We start from the raw sequence: 21,492 nt of genomic DNA, 5'->3' as shown, positions 1-21,492 counted from the left end.
ATGTCAATATGGTCCTTTTCGAAAACTTACATCATACTTTCAACTTTCCCTGAGCAACCAATCTTTGCGAACCTCAGATTTGTCCTCGACAATTGCTTAATCACTTTAGTCATATCCAGTTCTAGACTTTTCCCTTCTCAATGCCTTAAGCATTTGGAAAATTTAGAAAAGATGAATATTATAGCACATGCAATCGATCCTATATCCGAAGCATATGGGACACGATTCATGATGTTTGACATAAAGACATGATACTAGACCAGTCTTTTGCTACAATATTTTTTATTTGCCATGTTTTCAAAATTTAACTATGAAGAGGGATGACGTAATCATAATCAAACTTTGAAAACGCAATATATATAGAATTTCTTCAAGTTGAACCATTCCTACATAAAATTCATATATATATATATATATATATATATATATATATATATATTCATGACTAAAGATGATTAAAATCTCAATCTAAGCTTTAGAATTGAAATGAAGTATAATTTCCTCTCCCTTAATTATAGCAAAACAACTTTTCAACCCCTGCAACTTCACGAATTGAAACTTTGTTTTCTATAATTAACATTGTTAACTTGCAACACTAAAGGTAATAATCATGCTCCCACTAACATGATGATTATCAGCATAACACTTATGCTCCCACTAGCTCTGACATATTTCCAGAAATCTGCTGGACTTCTGAAATTTAGATTCATACACCCTTTCTTAGATAGCTCACATGTGTGTCTAAACAATTTTCAGGACTATGAAAAGCGATGCCATAATCATAGTCTCAATTGCTTAGGCATTTTCCATTTCTCACAAGTCCATGTTAGTGTGTCGGTAAACCACACGCGCTCCACTAACGACTTTTGAAAATGAAAATAACACAATTGATATCTACATAAAATCTACTTAGTGAAAGCGTTTCCTCACCATTATTTTCATGAATCGGAGAGAAACCTTATGACACTTAGATTTTATGGTGTATGAGTTCCTATCCATGTGAATTTGTCAAAACCATAATCACAAGATAAGGTTAGTGACAAATTCAGCCTTACATGGATTAAACTTGTTCAATCTTATTTCTTGTCACCTTGGTAGCACAAGGCCCACCAATGCTTCCAAGTTGAACTCTGATAACTCACATGCAAATTCAACTTATTTGAAGTAGGTCCAGAAATAAGAATTATGTCAACACGATAGGTTGCAAACCTTAAGTCGTGTGCTAGTGATAAATTACAGGTTTTTCTCTTGATTAAATCTTGAAACTCTTTCAGGATCTTTAAGGCTCCCACTGTCCCCTTGACATATAAGTTTCCCCAGTCAAGAACCATTCCTTGACAAAAAAAAATATTCAAGGGATAGTGCGGATTCTTATCAAGACTAACACTTCACACAATTGGTCTTAGTTGGTCTTTGTCTCATCCAAGACATCACAACTTACCAATCTCAAATGTACAAGAGTAGAAAACATTTTACTCTTACATTTGACTAGTGTTAATAAATCTTCCTTTATGTCACTCAAAGTTACAATCTTGGAGTATGACTTTAAGAATTGTTTTCGAACGAAGTATGACTCATCTTCTTGATTTTAACCAATCCAACAATTCATGACCTCTCTTCTTAGCCATAACAATGCACTAAGACGTCCTTAGAGTATGAATTTGTGATATGGTTTCATAATCATTAAGATGATCATGAAATATGATACTAAAGTACTCTCCCATCCTTTCAGATTTGAGAAACTTTTATCTTTCTGCCTAATTTGATTCTTCTCATTTGTTTTGTCATACATTATAACCTTTCCAATGTTACAAAATTATACTTAACCTCATAAGTATAATCATATTTACTAATCTTTAGTAAATCATGACAAATCAATCTTTGTGGTGGAACTTGACTAGCGCACACCCAGTGTACCTAATTCCTTAGTCCTTCAATTGACTCACATGTACATGTGGTCAACGAATTAGTCTTAATTTTCAAAGATGAAAATTCTCATTCATCATACAATACAACTTGTATGATTCCAAGTTTCTGTCCAATTGAAACTTGGGTGATGAAAAACTTTCTTCATTTGGTAAATTCAGACACTACCACAAATGAAAGAATCAAATCCACTTTCCAATATTGCTATTACTGGAAACATATAAGCAACAATTTTCCACAGATGCCATTGTAAGGATATTTTTAAAATAAATAAAATTAAAACCTTTTTTTTATCTTTTATTTTAAAACTTTGCGGAAAAACTTATCCTTAAAATCCACATGAAAACCTTGTTGTTATCTATTCATAAGTAATATATTATAACTCTTAAGCAACAGCTCAAAATTCTGATTACCGAACCATGCGATCGAAACCCACTTTCGCAATCAGAATCAACATATACTTACTTTAAGCTTCCTATATTTTCTTTGATTCTTAAAAACATCAACATGTGACCCATTCACATTATGTAATAAGAATCTCCAAATAGGAACTTAACAGAGTTAGACAGTGGACTTTACCCGAAGTAGAGTCAAACCTCTTGACTTGATCAACCTTATGACCTTTCAGGTGAATAGGGCAGCTTCGCAACCAATGCCCCTTCCTTTGGCAACAAAACACATGGACCCTTTGGTAATGGCACATGAGACTATCTCAGACTTAGCCTTTCTCTTTACCATTTGGTCAACCGAGTTGACTATGGCCGATCCCTTTCCATTGGGAAGAGAAATCCTTTTCTAGATATCCAATGCTACCATTGTCAATTTCCATTTAAGACTTGGGAAGTTGTTCTTTTAATCAAATTTTCTTTATTGGTGTTCCAAATCATTGTTGATTCCATAAAACCAAGCAAATAGATAACATCATTAAGGGTCATGTCATAGTCTGTCTCATAGTATTCTCAAAGAGACTCACTATGTTACTAAGAAAGTGATTGAACATCCAACTTTCACGAGACTTTGACACCCAACTCTCCCGGCTTGTCAATATGTGACTTTATCTCCAAGATGTGAGCACACATAGACTATGCTTGCCAATAGGGATTGAGTGACTTTAAACTTTTCAAGAACTTGTGGGTGAGGGAGAATAATTGGAGGAGGTGGAGGAAGTGAAGCATGATGTTGAGGGACACCATCTTCAAGATATTTGGGAAGCTCATAGTTTTCTGAACCATACATCTATAATGGGAGAAAATCAAGTTAGTTGATTCAAAGTCCTTAATATAACACCCAATATGAAATATTAAAGCTAGGACCCAACACAATGTTTTATAATTTGGAAGAGGGATGCCGTAATCCAAGCTATAAAATATTTGAAGGTAGGCGAATGACGATTCACCAATTTCCACCATGAAAAACGAAATAATTTATTAGGTTTTAATTGGATTTGAAATTCCTAGATCTTTTGAGATTCATTGAACTTTTCAATGGCATGTTTCAATCTTGAGTGTGCCCTCTCAAATTTTGTGACTGGGATGCCGAGGATCACAAAACAAGGTGTGAATAACCATACCAATTCACTTGGTACCCTTAGTATTATCACCCAATCAATGTGTCGGTTAACCACACACGCTCCATTAATCTATGACAAGCAATAAGTCACCCTTCGTGATCCTTACTAGTCCAAGTTAGTGTGCCGGTTAACCACACACGCTCCACCAACGACTTGGTAAGGTACAAAGTGTGAATTCCATGGGCTAGCACCAGTTTCACATTTTTCCTAAAGTAACTAAGATTGGGATTTAAATAAAAAATATTTAGTTACTTTATAATATTCATTATACTTTTAATGAGAATTTAAAGTCATTGTCCTATCCGTTCGGCTAACGACCCTCCACCGATCAAGCAAGCGGTGGGTGAGAGTGGACACCCATTAAGTCGCCATTTTATAGGCAACAACCTTATACCCACCTTATAGACCGGCTTCGTGAATGAGGCATACTAACGGTAAAACGACTTCTTCTTATACATACATATATATATATATATATATATATATATATATATATATATAATTAACCATTAATGTTATAAATAGTATAAGTGTTGAATTTTAACTTTTAAAATTTTAAGTGTTGGAATTAAAGTTTATTAAAGTGTGTGAAACTTTTCCAAATTCCAAAACTTGAGGGCAAGTTTTGAAACTATTCAAAACTAATTAATTCCATGATTTATGTGTTTAAAGTAGTTTTAATCCAAAAACTCTTCAAGTTCCATAACTTGAGGACAAGTTATGGAAGACTTTAAACTAGTAAAAGAATTACTTTTCTTTATTTTATAACTTATGGAATTAATTAAGGTTACACTTTATTTATATATTTATTAATGAAGTGACTCTTGAACCTCCATAACTAAAGGATAAGACTCTTCATCTTTTGTAACCATCCAAAACTTTTCATTTCATAACTTATGAATTAAAGGTTCATAAAAATGAAGACTCTTCATTTTCATGTAACTTATGTGTTTTAAGTGTGTGTTCAAGAAAAGTGACCTTTGGATATCCATAACTTGAGGACAAATTATGGACTCCATTAAAACACATAAATGATCAAGAATTAATTCTAAACAATTCAGCAAATAATTCCTATCATCTTCTAAATTCATAAGAACATGAACATGATCATCAAAATTTCAAGAATTATATGAACACATAAAAAACATGGAATTTTGATATATGCTATTGTAAATGGATTAGAACCACCATTACACCAACTAAAACAAGTTTTAAAACACGAAAAAAGTTTAGGGTAATGTTTCTAGTCCATTTCCAGCAGCAAAAGTCGAAAATCTGCACTCTGTCGCTCCTACTCGTCGAGTGCATGAACCTACTCGGCGAGTAGGTTGAAGATACACATGGACTCGGTGAGTCCCCCCATGGACTCGGTGAGTTCATCAGCCAGACAGCAAGTTTTTCGACTTTTTCAACTATTTTGCATCAAGTATCAAACAAGAAAGCCTAGGCTCTGATACCACTGTTGGGTTTTGAGCAATCTAACACTTCCTAAGTGTGCATGCAACCCTAATAAACCTTGGATCTATGTTTGTCTAAATACATGCAAAATAATAATTTTCCAAGGTTTATAACCTATCTAACATGGCATGGGGAACATTTCAACATAAAAGAGTTAGAAGAGATTACATACCTTTTTGATGAGTTTGGTTCTTGAGGAGTTTGAGGGCCAAGCACCAATAGTGTGAATGCCTCAAATGGAATCACAAAACACCACAAACTCTTCGAAAACTTTGAGAGAGTATACACACTTGTATATTTCGGCCACATACAAGCACACACACACTAGTTCACTAGTTGCCACTAGGCACCATTTCATGCTCCACAAGCATGCTTATATAGTGTGCATGGTTAGGGTGAAACCCTAATAACCCATGTCTTTTCCTTTCCAAGGATCCATGGGTTAAAAGCGCCATGGATCATCCATGGACCTCCATCCAAGCCTAGCCCATTAACAAATCAGTGTTAGCCCATACCATATAAAACCAATAGCCCATAATCTAATTAGTCTTCCTTTTAATCTCTAAATTAATTCATAATTAATCTAAGACTAAGACTAATTAAATAACATAACTTCATATAAATATATTATAACTTATAATATATTAATAAACATATGTGTATAACTCTCATAAAATTATCCATAAATAGTTTGGATGAGATGCAACCCAAATGGACCATGCCGGGTCGGGTCAAGTATATACCAAATAAGTTATGGACTTAGACACCTTATCCAACACTTATGTCTTAGGACTGAAGTCACACAGCGACAAGTTGAGAATGTTGGGTGTCGTTGTCCCAAGGAAGTTGGCTATTGACTGGGTCTTTCAGTCACTTCCTGAGTCATATAGAAAGACTATTATATGACAGATCACGACATGACCCTAATGGATCTTTCTTATTTGCTTATTGTTGCTGTACCAGAAATGATTTGGTGCAATAGTCAAGCAAATATGGATGGAAGGTATATTTCTTAAACTTCTATGGACATGGACAATGGTAACCTTGGAAGTTCAGAAAAAACTTTCTCTTCCCAATGGAAAGGGATCGGCCTTGGTCAACCCGGTTGACTGGAAGGTAAAGAGAAAGTTCAAGTCTGGAATAGCCTTTTGTACCATTCCCAAAGAGTCCATATGTTTTCATTGGAAGGGAAGCTACCCAAGCTACCTGAAAGAAAGAAGAATCAAAAAGTTTGACTCTTCTTCAGGTAACTCCACTATCTAACTCCGTTAAGTTCCCAGTTGATGATTCTTAATACAAAATGTGACTCGGTTTCATTTTGATATTTAGCAAGATCAAGCAAAGGGAAGGAAACTTAAAGAAAGAATATGCTGAATCTAATCGCGAAGATGGATTTCTATTGCTTGGTTGAAGATCGGATTCTTGAGCTACTTCCTAGGAGTTATGATAGATTTCTAAAAAACATGTAATAACATAGTTTTCATTTCAAGTTGCATTGTAAGGAAAAGTTTTTCCGCATTGTTATAATAAAAGTTTTACTTTATTTTATATCTCCTTGCAATGGCATTTATGAAAACTTGATGTTTGTATGTTTCTAGCAATATTGGAAATATGTGTTTGATTCTTTTATTTGTGGTAGTGTCTAAATTTACTAAGATATGGAAAGATTCTCATCACCCAAGTTTCAATTGGATCAAAACTTGGAATCATACAAGGTGTATAGTATAATGAATGAGAAGTTTCATTTTTTTAAAATTAAGATTAGTTCCTTGTTCACATGTATATGTGAGTCAAGTGAAGGACCAAGGGATCAAGTACACATTCTTGTGCATTAGTCAAAGGCCACCACCAAAAGATTAAGAAGACTATTCATCATGATTTACTAAAGTTTAGTAAATATGGTTATACTTAGAAGCTTAAGTATAATTCTAAGACATTGGAAAAAATCCAATGTATGGCAGAACGAGTGAGAAGAATCGAATTAGGCAGAAGGATAAAAGTTTCTCAAATCTAAAAATATGGGAGAGTACTTTAGTATCATGTATATATGATCATCTTAATGATTAAGAGACCTTATCACAATTCATCCTCTAAGTGCATTCTGATAGCTAAGAAGAGGAGTTATGAATTGTTGAAGTGGTTAAATCAAGAAGATGAGTCATACTTTGTTCCAAAAATAAATCTTAGAGTCATACTCCAAGATTGTAACTTGAGTGACACGTTGTGACAACCCGATATTTCAACTCTATGTAATGACCTAAAAAGTCAATTATTGTAACCACTTTTGTGATAATGAAATTAACTTCAAATATAAAATGTACAAAAAGTTTCTATTTAATTACCTACTATGATAAATGTCATTAAACCGCGATCGTACATAAAAAGAATGCTCAAATCCGACTTCGTATATTGAAGTTATGATTTTTCCATGTTTGGCTTAGCAGCAGACAGCTAAAAACTCGAATCAGAGATCGAGCGAATTTTGGCCGGAATGACCTAAACGAGAATCGAAGGTCTCGACAATGGTAATTAAGCGGTAAAAAGTCTGGCAAAAACCGACGTCAGATAAAGAAGTTATGAATTTCTAAAGAAATTTCTTAAACATGACCTTTTAAAAATAAATAGTAAAATAATTTCAAAATTTGCCGACGGAATCTAAATGAAAGTTGTAGAGCACAGTCTCACCTACGCATGGATATAAAGACCATCGAAAACGGAGTTCGTATGAAGAAGATATGAATTTCAGAAGTTTATTAATTAAATAAAATATAAATTTAATTATTAATCCTTGGTATTATCCGAAGGGGAGTCAGCAAGCCTATCCGAGTTACGCCCGGCGTACCCTCGTACGCCCCGCGTACTCAAGGGCTAGGCTTCGGATCGTCCACGTCTCGCCCTATGCGAAGCTAGTATCCCGTCCCATCCGAGTCCGAGGCAGTCGAGGATCCGGTCATGTGTGACGTACGCGTACGCCTAGCGTACCCTCGTACGCCCCGCGTACCGAGGCGGTTCCTAGCCCCTATAAAAGGGATGCGAGGGTTCCAAAGAAAGGGCTCCATTTCTCTCATTTCTTTTATGTTCTTGCCTCGTTTTCCGTGCCCGTGCTAACCCGAAGCCCTGGTCATTTTGCTCAAGTCCCGAAGATCGTTTGTGGTCCTAAGATTCCCGAGAATCCCGATAAAACCCGTCTTCCCGAGACGAAATTCTGCCCGGTTTCCATCTCGTTTTCTTCAAACCTTCAAGTGAGTTCATACCCCTTAATCAACCCTTTTAAATATTCTAAATGCTTTTATATGCTTTCAAGGGGGAATACAAGTAAAACACACGATTATTATCGAGTGTTATATATAAAGTTTTATTATACATTTTTATTAAATAGAATCATATGTGATTTATAAACTTTATAGGGAACTCTCGTATATAAAATATATTACATTAGCATTCTATCTTTTGAAATATAAATTGTTGTAATGCATATATAAACTAAAGATTTTGCTTAGATTATATGTATACGTGTCTATCTTAGACACTATAAAAATCTATACTTTCAGATCAAGTGATTCATTTTCTAGGGATTTCTAAACAAATGAGACACACTTTTAGAAAGGTATAATAGGTATAGTTTTACGAGAATTTTGCTAACTTTTACATACTAGAAGCACAATTTTCAAGAAGTCACTTTCATATACAAGAACAAACGAACATTTTGACACGTAAATCTGTTTTTATACTAAGATTTGTGAGACATTAACTTCACGTACGTTCGAGTACACATTTCAAGTCCTGTATTATATACCAGAATCCCTTGGAGGGGGAGCATGGTGTTTGTGTATAGATTTATACGGGCTTGACAACCCGCGCCTTGACTGTTAGCTACAGTCCACCATTTGGGGTGACAAACGTCATAACATTCCGACGCCTGAAGAACGTTGTGTATAGGCATTCCGAGTCAATAGTATGGTTATAAAACTCACATGGGGTATTAAAAATATATTGATTTACGAGGTTTTCAAACATATTGGTTATTTTACACGTACCTACATTTTCTAGAAACAAACATTTGTCTTGTTAGAAGGCTACATTTATGTTAGTAGAAATATGGGATTTTCTTGAAACAAACAAACAAAAAAAACATTTCATTTTCTTACAATCATTGTCATTTAATACTTATGAAACTCACCATCTTAAATGCTGATCTACTCTTTCAAAACTACTTGTATGTCCCAGGGATTCAGTAATTACAGGTATCAAAACAGCTTTTGAAGAAGGGACGCTGCATCGTCAGTTTAAACTCATATTTTTGGGCATCATATTGTAATTGGTCAAGAACATGTACTTTTAACAATGTAAACTTTCAATTATATATATGATGGTTGTATTGCTTTCTTTACTATGTATTCATTTGTTATGCTACCACATGAAGTCATCAGCTCCCGAACGTTTCCACCGTTCCGGTTTGGGGGTGTGACAGATTGGTATCAGAGCAATGTTTATAGTGAACTAAGTATATCAAACCACATAAGATATACAAACTATAAATGCTTAAGGGACTAATACTCTCTGACAAAACATTTTTCTTTTGTTTTTACGCTTAAGCAACGTTACGTTTAACTTAAATTGTTAGTTCATTTAAGTACAAATACTTGCATACAACAAATTATTTTCGTGATTATAACTATACAAGAAGTATTTAGACAAGTTGCACACTACGATTAAGACTCGATATATGTAATCAGATTTGGGACAAATATAGCATGATCAACTATATTTGTCCAAGATCGGACCAATATATATCGAGGATTGCTCGTAGTAAGCAACAAGTCAAAACTTACCAAAACATCACAAGAATCGAACACAAGAATTTAAATACTATAGGAGTATTTGCTACATAAACTAGTTTAACTTACATGTTTAATTCTTACAAGTTCCAACTTTATTTCAATTCTTATAACCCTATTCTCGTACAGTCAAATGGCTGGATTTCACCACCCCGGCGACCCCTACTATCCCAACCAAGGCAACAGGGGATGGATCCAAGATGATCCCGAGGAGGACGAAGAACCCATAGAATTGGATGATGACTCTGGTACCGACTCAGAGCCGGAAGTGGTCAATCCACCTCCCGCACAACCTCCCGTCTTCGTTAGGAACTTTCAAGGACCGACTCCCGTCTGGGGAAGTCACCTCCACCATTGGAACCAACAACAAAACCTACGCCCTCCCTATGGCATGTGCCGAGACTTCTACGATGTCCGAGGCGGAGGTTCGGCTGATCGGGAACTCCCAGTAATGGTTGGCAAACTAGCCAATCAGTCCTACCAATCTAGAGTTCAAGCTAGCCGGATTCGGGATGTCAACGTAGAAGTACAGGTTCATACTTCTGACATCCGTAGGTTGGACAAAATTCAGGACAATGCCCAACTCCAAACCAAGGCATTCCAAGCGCAAATGATTGTGGCCCTAGCCGAATTGAGGGAACAACAAGCCGCTTTTGATAGGCGTCTTATGGAATCGAAGCAATCGGATGCAGAGTCAAGCTCCAAGCGCAACCTATGTCGCAAGTAGCGCTTGCCAAAATCTCAAATTTTGTTATAAGTCAGGACCTCGGCTAAAAGTTTTTAATTTTTCTTAAACTTTGTAACCGGAGACCCTTATAGGGGTCAAATTTTCGTGATCATTGTATCAACTATTATATTAATATAAGTGGCACTATTATTAATACATGGAGTATTTCATTCAATTCTTAAAAAGTTATGGAAAAACAAAATGCTTGTTTCATATTTTCAGTCTTACAAATAACTTTCATTCTTCTATTTTGAGACTCATACTATCATCTGTTGTTGGGCTATAGCAATATAGTTCATGAGACACATACAGTTTCTATGCTATGGAATTCTTATCTTTATCTTTTCAACCTATAGTTGAAGGATGCCTCCGCATAGGAACCCAAGGCGAAACAATGGTGGCGAAGCACCTATACCACCACCACCTCCACCTCCTCAATTTGATGCTGTCATGTTCCAAGCAGCAGTCACCACAGCGGTAGCAGCTGCCATGTCACAGATCAATAACTCGAGTACTACTGGCTCGGGAACTGGCACACACCTATCCAACCATGGCGAGAGTCATGGGCAACCCCAAGAATGCACCTTTAAGGACTTTACTAATGCCAAACCCCGGATGTTTTATGGGACTGGTGGTGTGATGGCTCTGAGGCAGTGGATCGAAAGGACATAATCAGTCTTTGAAATCTGCTCCTGTCCCGAGCACAGCAAAGTCAAGTTTGCAACCTTCACCCTTACTGATAGAGCTTTAGTTTGGTGGAATGGTCACATTAAGGTACTTACCCTGATAGTGGCAAACTCCATAAGTTGGGAGAGCTTAAAAGTCATGCTGATGAGAGAATACTGTCCACGAGGACAGATTCAAAAACTCGAGCACGAAATCTGGACTCTTGGAATGGTTGGTACCGATATCGCAACTTATACCAACAGATTCTGCGATCTGGCAATCCTCTGTCCAGATATGATTGCTCCTGAGAGCAAGAAAATAGAGAGATACATTTGGGGACTGTCGACCCAAATTCGATCAAGTTTGTTAGCTTCAAAACCTGACACTTTTGAAAGTGCCAAGGAACTGGCACAATCTCTTTTTGATTACGGAGGTCATCAGAACTCAACGGTTGCTACACCAGAACCACAGAAGGGAAACAACAACAACATCAACAACAATAACAGGAAGAGAGTATGGAATAAATGGAAGGGTGGGCCTTCCCAAGAATCCACGAAGAAACAACTGGTTTCAGAGAATGCTGCCACTGTACCTACTACCGTTCCTACGAATCTGTAACAACCCGAAATTTTCCATCGCCGAAAAACCCGTTCTACCCGTAAAACTCGTCGTTTATCAGTTCGTTCTGATTTTTCTTTGGGTTAAATTATTTAAACTTATATGTTTATTTGATACTAATGAGTGTCTAAACCCCTTAGGAACTCATGGAATTAGCCCAAAATGTTTACTTCATAAATTTTAGCAATGTCCCCATCAGGTAACGGCAACTTAATCGGGTGCGACCAAAAGCCCCGTTTAATGCCGGTATCGGGTAGAATTCCATTGTGTCCAAGTTTTGGGACGTATTTAAACGTGTTTAAACATTCACTTGAAGCTTTTGCATCCTCTCTCTACTGTCTCTCTAACCTCTCTCCTAAATCCAAGTTTAAGGGTCCAAATCTCAAATTTAAGGCTTCTAATCACCAAGGTACCTTCCCTAACTTGTTATACAACCCCTCTAGCCTTCAAATTCGAGTTTAAACCATGGATTAGGACCATTATCATGAGTTTATGGCCCTAGAACAGTCCTAGGCTGTAAACTCATATAAATGGGGTTTTTGGAGCAACAAAACCCTTCCAAACCACAATTAGACCTTAGATATGGTTAGATGACTTTATGGAATGAACTTAGAATGCCTTAAACCATGATTTAGAGACTTGTTCATGTTTTTATGGCCCTGGAGCATGCTTGGGCCGTAAACACATATAAAAGGGGTTTTTAAGCCCATAAACCCTTCCAAAACATCAACAAGGCTTAGATATGAATTTTAGAATAATGGTATTGGCCTTACAACATCACAAACATAATTTTTGAGGAGTAAATGGGAGTTTACGGCTAAGGAACATGCTTGGGCCGTAAACCCCTAAAAAATGGAGAGTAAACTCCTTTTCACATGTCCAAATGCCTTGAAACTCAACCAATAGCCTTGTGGTAAATCCTAGAGCCATCTAAAAATAGTTTGGGGACCATAAACACATCAAACATCCTCTTAATAAGAGTTTATGGCCATATATCATGCTCTTAGGCCATAAACTCCTAAATGTGAGTTAAATGGTGCCCTAAATTTATAACAAGGCTTGGAAAATTAACTAGAATCACATGTGATTGTTCCTTGTGCCCCAAAATAATTATTCAAGACCATGGGAGAGTTTACGGCCGTAAACTCCAAGTTTGCAGCCGTGAACTCCCTTAAACATGGTATAAGTCCCTAAATGTAATCCAAGGCATTTTAGAAGTCCATTCCAACAATACCCAAGTCCAAACAAGCCATTAAGCACTAAAAATCACACCAACATGAGTTCACGGTCGTGAACTCATGTATATATTTGTTTCATGGTTGTAAACTCCTTAAAATGTTTACTCTTGGGGAGTAAACTCAAATCCCAAGTCCGTAGTACCATTACACGTCTGTAGATGTCACCTGGGTCACTCCAAACACTCGTTTTGAGGTGTTTAATCTCATTGGAGTATAATGTTCCATATAATTAGTGATTGTAAATCTAATTAGATATATATGGACATTATTTCATTTTACATAGGGACATCGCGAGTAATCAAGCCCCGAACCAACGATTAGTGTCCGAAACCGTCGCATTTCCAAGTCCGGTGAGTTCATACCCCTACCCTTTTTCCGTGTTTTCAATGGTTTTCAATGTTTTCAGGGGGGGAATACAAGCAAAAAGTACAAGTGTATTTTGTACTTAAACTGATTTTCAACTCAATGGTTTTACTTACTAAATGTCTTGATTTCCAAAGATTTGTGATAACTGACGTTTCGAATTGCAGGTTAAACATAGATTTCTTTTAAAAGTGTTATAACTATATTCTCTTTGAATAAGAAATCATACTAATCATATTTAAGATCAATACGAATACGAATGTAATCTAGTACGAATACGAATACGAATGTAATCTAGTACGAATACGAATACGAATGTAATCTAGTACGAATACGAATACGAATGTAATCTAGTATGAATACGAATACGAATGTAACATAGTATGAATACGAATACGAATACGAATACGAAGACGAATACAAATACGAATACGAATACGAATACAAATACGACTACGAATACGAATACGACTACGAATGCGAAATGACGCCTTTGGTTGACACTAAGACTTCGAATATACAATTAGTGTACCCCTTGAGTGTCACCAGAGTTTCGAATTTAATACGAAAATACGCCTCAGGACCTCTACTGAGTTTCAAATATATCCGCCTTAGAATGTCGACAGAGCTTCGAATACACAACTAATATACTCTTTTGGAACTAAGTAGAACTTCGAAAATACTGTAATGTACGCTTCTTTGTGATTCCAAATATTCGAAAATACAACTAAATTAGTAAATAATAGCCATTCTAAAGTAGAATAACTAAGGGTTTAGAATACTTAACCAATACTACACATATGGGAATTACTATTACTTCGAAATCAAACCTAAGAAACCAACCACAACACATAGGAAAATATGGGATTTTCCTGGGATAACATAACAACCAGTAATGAATCTAGATACAAATAGACAACTCAACACATAGGAAAATATGGGATTTTCATGGGTAGTACAACAACACATAAACGGATAAAGTAACAAACGAATAACTAAAACTATAAGGAAAATATGGGATTTTCCTGGAATGACATAACCAATCATTTTCGAAATTGTAACAAAGGATAACCAAACCATTTTCATGAGAAAATATGGGATTTTCTTGATCAACAACTTTTCCAGAAAGTAAAGGAACTCGTTCTTTTCAAAACTAAACCGCTTATGAACTCACCAGCTTTATGCTGATTTTCAAACTGCTTGTATTCTCAGGTCAGTGTTAGACAGGTACACCGCAACCTTTTGGAGAAGACGGAGCGTCCCGAAGACTCGTCTTTACTTTTGTTTATATTACATATGTAAAACACTTGTACAACTTTACTTTCAAACAAATGTAAATAATATTATGTAATGTAATGTTTTGTGATTACTGCTTTGTTGGGTTATGTGCATTCTAACACTTCCTAAATGTACATGCAACCCTAAATACCTTGGATCTATGTTTTCTCTATTATACATGCAAATAAGAACATCCAAGGTATTATCCTAATCTAGCATACAAAAACTATGAATGTAACAAGATAGAATACATACCTCTTGATGTAGCTTGATGTCTTCAAGCTTTAAGAGCTTAGCCCCAATAGTGTGGAAGCCTCAAGTGGAATCACAAATCACCAAGACACCTTGGAATACTTTAGAGAATATGATTACTTGGTTCTCTCTAGTGAAATTGGCTAGCCCTTCTTTAGTGTATCCACACTAGTGCCAATTTCACCAACCAAAGACATCTTTATATAGTATGGAGGATTAGGATTAAACCCTAATACCCATGACCTTTCATTTCCTAGGATCCATGGGTTAAACACTCCATGGACTATCCATGAAAGCTTAGCCCAACCTAAATGAACTTGGCCCATTCCATATATATAAGAGTCCATATTTAATTAGTTCCTTTTGATCACTTAATTAATTATAAATTAATTCTTGATCAATACTAATTAAATAATATGATTCCATATTAATATATTAGAACTTATAATATATTAATATTAATCATAAACATACTATTCTCAAAAGATTATCCATATAAATTGTGTCGGTGAAGTGCAACCCAAATGGACCATGCCGGGTCGGGTCAAGTACATACCAAATATAGTTATGGACTTAGACATTAATCCAACAGTCTCCCACTTGGATAAGTCTAAAACTATTATTGCGTATGACTTCAAACCTAACTGGCAATCGTAGCTCTTAAAGCTGCTGTCGAACTCTGATCTTGTCAACGAACTTGTCCATTAGATAAGGGATCATATATTCCTCCATTCTAGATATCATATCGAATGAGACATGGATTATAATCATTCTCTCTGTCCATTTGTTGTTTCCCGATTTCCGATTTATGATGACTGACTAATTGAACAAATCAAATCAGTCCTGGCCCGGCCGAGCACTTCCATTTGTCATCATCAAATCATCGAGGGGCCCACAGATATCGTTTTTATCCCGAAGGTAAAAGGAATGGATAAACTTCGACTCATATGGCTTGTTCTACTACTTGTTGAATCATACACAAAGGCACGTTTTATAGCACCGAGTTACCAAATGCGTTTTCGTGCAATCAATGTACAACCAACTCATAGTAACAACTCATATCTCTAGGTTTGAAGAATATAAGATATTATCGTCTCATGATCACTCGTGATAAAATCCATGAAGTGATTCCAATGAGCGCGGGTTGAATCCAATACTCAGAACTTATGAGCACTCATGAGTGTTGTAGCCCTTTGTCCAACACCTTAGACCTCTACAAGCCAACCCATGACAGTCTTAATTCATATCTACTTCCAACATATGACCGACTGTGGATGGTTTGAATAACTTAGTCATTCCGGAAGAATAACCTAGTTTATTCGGGAAGTCAAAACATGCAAAGTGAAACACAATAATAATTGAATCCAATATGGTATCAACTCTTTGAACATAAATAAAACACCTTTTATTTATCACCATATGATTACACATTATTCATTGTATACTGTTTCAGCTATCAACTTTATTCTTGAATTTAAAACAATAGTTGTCCCATGCTCCAAGCATGTACACTATGTTTTCTTAAACACTAGTCATGCCACACACCAAGTATGCATACTATGTTTGTCTATGATCCTTACTTTGTGAACTAGATCAATTGAACATAACTTCAATGATTTTCTTTTCACACTCCCAAATCCTTACCGCAAATGCAAGAATTCCAAATTCATGCCATTTACTGAAATCTGTTAGATTCTAAACTTATATGCATTGATCCTCTCGTAATGATTATGCACAAAGTCATAAAGACTTGGCAACAATCATTACAGAGTATTCCAAAGGAGATCAACTCCTTGGAAATATTCTTCTTGCATTAAGTTTCCTTAATCTTACACAGATTGAAAATTCTAACTTTGAAACATTTCCAGATTCCATTTTGACTATCACTTCTGAACAAGAGTTGCCTCCTTACAGATTATGTCAATATGGTCCTTCCAGAATTATCACTATACTTCCAATTGTCCTTGAGTAACCAATCTTTGGTAAACCTTAGATTGTCCTCGACAATTGTTTAATCCTTTTAGTCATATCCAGTTCTAAACCTTTTCCCTTCTTAATGCCCCAGGCATTTGGAAAATTTTAGAACGGATGAATATAACACATGTAATCGATCCTATATCTGAAGCATATGGGACACGATTCATGATGTCTTACATAAAGACTAAACCAGTCTTTTGCTATAATATTTCCATTTCAATTTGCCAAGTTCTCATAATTCAGATTATGAAAAGGGATGTCGTAATCATAATCGAATTTTAGAACGCAAATAATGGACCCATATACAGAATTTCCTTATGTTGAGCCATTCCAACATGAAATTCATATATATCCTTGACTAAATGATTAAAACCTCACGATCTAAGCTTATAGATTTGAGATGAAGCATAATTTCCTCTCCCTTAATTATAGCAAAACAACTTTTTCCCAATTGAAACTTTTGTTTTCTATAATTAACATTGCTAACTTGCAATACTTATCATAATTATCATGCTCCCACTAACATGATGATTATTAGCATAACACTTATGCTCCCACTAGCTTTGACATGTACTCAGAAATCAGTTGGACAGTCTGAAATTTAGATTCATACACCCTTTCCGTAGATAGCTCACCTGTGTGTCTAAGCAATTTCAAGAACCATGAAAAGGGATACCGTAATCATAGTCTCAATTGCTTAGGCATTTGCCATTTCTCACAAGTCCATGTTAGTGTGCCGGTTAACCACACGCGCTCCACTAACGACTTTTGAAAATGCAAATAACACAATTGATATCTTCGTAGAGAAACCTTATGACACTTAGATTTATATGGTGTATGAGTTCCTACCCATATGAATTTGTCAAACCATAATCACAAGACAAAGATACTGACAAATCCAAAACCATATGGATTGAACTCAATCTTAACTTCTTGCCACCTGGCAGCTCAAGGGCCTGCCATTGCTTCCAAGTTGTTATGCAACAAACTGAGAACTCTAAGAACTCATATGCAAAGCCAACTTTAACTAGAATGGGCACAGATATGTCAACACGGTAGGTTATAAACCTCAAGTCGTGTGCTAGTGAAGAATTTCAGGTTTTATTCTTGATTATTTCTTGAGACTTTCAAGACCTTTAAGACTCCTACTGTCCTCTTGACATATAAGACTCCCTTGTCAAACATCCAAGAGATAGTGCGGATTCTAATCAAGAAAAACACTTTACCCAATTGACCTAAGTTGGTCTTTGTTTTATCCAAAACATCACAACTTACCAATTTCAAATGTATAAGAGTAGAAAACTTTTACTCTTACATTTGACAAGTGTTTTAAACCTTCTTTAAGACATGTCACTCAAATGACAATCTTGGAGTATGACTCTAAGACTTGTATTGGAACGAAGTATGACTCATCTTCTTGATTTAACCATTTCAACAATTCAAGTTCCTCTTCTTAGTCATAAGAATGCACTAAGATTTCCTTAGAGAACTAATTTTGATATGGTTTCTTAATCATTAAGATGATCACAAAAACTGATACTAAAGTACTCTCCCATCTTTTTAGATTTGAGAAACTTTTATCCTTCTGCCTAATTTGATTCTTCTTATTCGCTCTGCCTTACATTGGAACCTTTTCCAATGTCTCAGAGTTACACTTAAGCATGTAAGTATAATCATATTTACTGAGCTTTAGTAAACTATGACGAATAATCTTATCGATCTTTTGTGGTGGACTTAATCAGTGCACAAGACTGTGTACTCGATCCTTTAGTCCTTCACTTGACTCACACATCCATGTGAACCAGTAATTAGTCTTAATTTTTCCAAAACTTGAAAGTTCTCATTCATCATGCTATATAACTTGCATGATTCCAAGTCCCGGTCCAAATGAAACTTGGGTGATGAGAATCTTTCCTTATTTGGTAAATATAGACATTACCACAAATGAAAGAATCAACTTCATATTTCCACTCTTGCTCTTAATGGAATCATATAAGCAACAATTTTTCCTCAAAAGCCATTGTAAGGATATTTTAAAATAAATAAAATCAAAAAATTTTTCTTTTATTTTAAAACTTTGCGGAAAAACTTATCCTTACAATCCATATGAAAACTTGTTGTTATCTATTCCTAAGCAATATCTCATAACTCCTAAGAAGTTGCTCAAGAATCCGATCTTCAAACTATGCGATAGAAATCCATCTACGCCATCAGATTCAGCATATTCTTTCTTTAAGTTTCTTCACTTTTCTTTGATTCTTAAAACATCACCATGTGACCCAGTCACATCATGTATCAGGAATCTCAGAATAGAAACTTAGTAGAGTTAGATAGTGGAATTTACCTGAAGTAGAGTCAAACTTATTGACTTTAACATCCTTAGGTAAATTTGGCAGCTTCGCAACCAATGCCCCTTCCTTTGGCAATATAAACATATGGACCCTTTGATAATGGTACAAGGGACTATCACAAACTTAGCTTTTCTCTTTACCATTTGGTCAACCGAGTTGACTATGGCCGATCCCTTTACCATTGGGAAGAGAATGCTTTTCTGGATTTCCTGTGTCACTATTGTCAATGTCCATCAAGTTTTAAGGAAGTTGATCTTAACAAATAGATAAGATCATTAAGGTTCTTGTCATAGTCTGTTTCATAGGTGTCCCAAAGGAACTCACTATGTGACTTAGAAAGTGATTGAACCAGCAACTTTCTCAAGACTTTGACACCCAACTCTCCCGGCTTGTCAATATGTGACTACATCTCAAATATGTGATCACACCTAGACCTTGCCTTGCCAATAGGGATTGAGTGACCTTGAACTTGTGGGTTAGGGAGAATAATTGGAGGAGGTGAAAGAAGTATGATTTCCATGAGACATCATCTTCATTTAGGAAAGCTTGTTTCAAGAGATTTAGGAAGATCATAAATGTCTAAACCAGACATCTTTTGGGAGATATTCAAGATAGTTGATCTTAAGTCCTTAATATAACACCCAATATGAAATATTAAGGCTAGGACCCAACAACCTATTTTATAACTTAGAAGAGGGATGCCGTAATCCAAGCTATAAAATATTAGAAGGTAGGTGAATGACGATTCACCAATTTCCACCAAGATAAACAAAATGTATTATTAGGTTTTAATTGGTTTTGAAACTCCTAGATCTATTGAGATTCATTGAACTGTTCAAAGGCATGTTTCAATCTCGAGTGTGCCCTTCAGGTTTTGTGACTGGGATGCCGAGGATCACAAAACAAGGTGTGAAGTAACCATGCAAATCACTTGGTACCCTTAATAAATTACCCCTCAATCGATGTGCCGGTTAACCACACACGCTCCATCGATACTATGATAAATATTAAGTCACCCTTTACCTACCTTGTTAAGTCCAAGTTAGTGTGCCGGTTAACCACACACGCTCCACTAACGACTTAGACAAAGTGTAAAGTGTAATTTCATGGGTTAGCACCTTATTCACATTTTTCCTAAGTAACTAAGATTGGGTATTATTAAGAGTTTAGTTACTTAGTATTATCATTAATACTTTTAATGAAGGAGAATTATAGTCTTGTCAAACCCGTTCGGCTAACGACCCTCCACCGGTCAAGCAAGCGGTGGGTGAGAGTGGACACCCATTAAGTTGCCATTTTATAGGCAACAACCTTATACCCACCTTATAGACCGGCTTCGTGAATGAGGCGTACTAGCGGTAAGACTGACTTTACTCTTATACATATATATATTATTAACTTATAATATTATAAAGTATAAGGGTTGAATTTTAACTTTTAAAATTCTAAGGGCTAACTTGGAATTAAAGTATTCATAAGAGAAAACTTTACAAATTCCAAAACTTGAGGGCAAGTTTTGAAACTATTCAAAACTAATTAATTCCATAACTTATGTGTTTAAAGTAGTTTTAATCCAAAAACTCTTCAAGTTCCATAACTTAACTTGAGGACAAGTTATGGAAGACTTTAAACTAATAAAAGAATTAAATTTTCTTTATTTTATAACTTATGGATTTAATTATGGTTACATATTTTTCTTTAATGAAGTGACTCTTGAACTTCCATCACTTGAGGACAAGTTATGGAGTCATAAAAAATTATTCAATGACACAAGACTCTTCATTTTGTAACCATTGCCAACTTTATGAGTTTTAAGATTCATAAATGTGACTTTTAAGTTACATAAACACATTTTATGAACTTCTTTTAGATTAATTTGGATTAAAACCAACTAACAAATAATATTTTTCATCAATCTAAATTAACTCATAAAACAAGATAACACAAAAAAAAACTTTTCATGTTCCATATCTTAAGAACAAGTTATGGAATTCTTTAAAACATTAAGACCAAATTTTGTAACTCCATAAAAAACTTTGAACCAATTTTTTTTTTAAAACCTTTTCATATCCATAACTTATGGAGGTTTCAAAAAATAAAACTCTTTAGATCAAACTTTTAAAACTAATAAAATAATCATATCATTTTATCTTTTATTAAATTTGACCTAATTCAACTCATAAAGCAAATTATTCAAATTTTACAAATAATTAGTTTTTCACAAGAACAA

Source organism: Lactuca serriola, chromosome 8, assembly GCF_051521515.1.
Source record: "Lactuca serriola cultivar US96UC23 chromosome 8, Lser_US96UC23_V15, whole genome shotgun sequence".
NCBI lineage: Eukaryota > Viridiplantae > Streptophyta > Magnoliopsida > Asterales > Asteraceae > Lactuca > Lactuca serriola.
Note: the sequence above shows the minus strand (reverse complement) of the source record.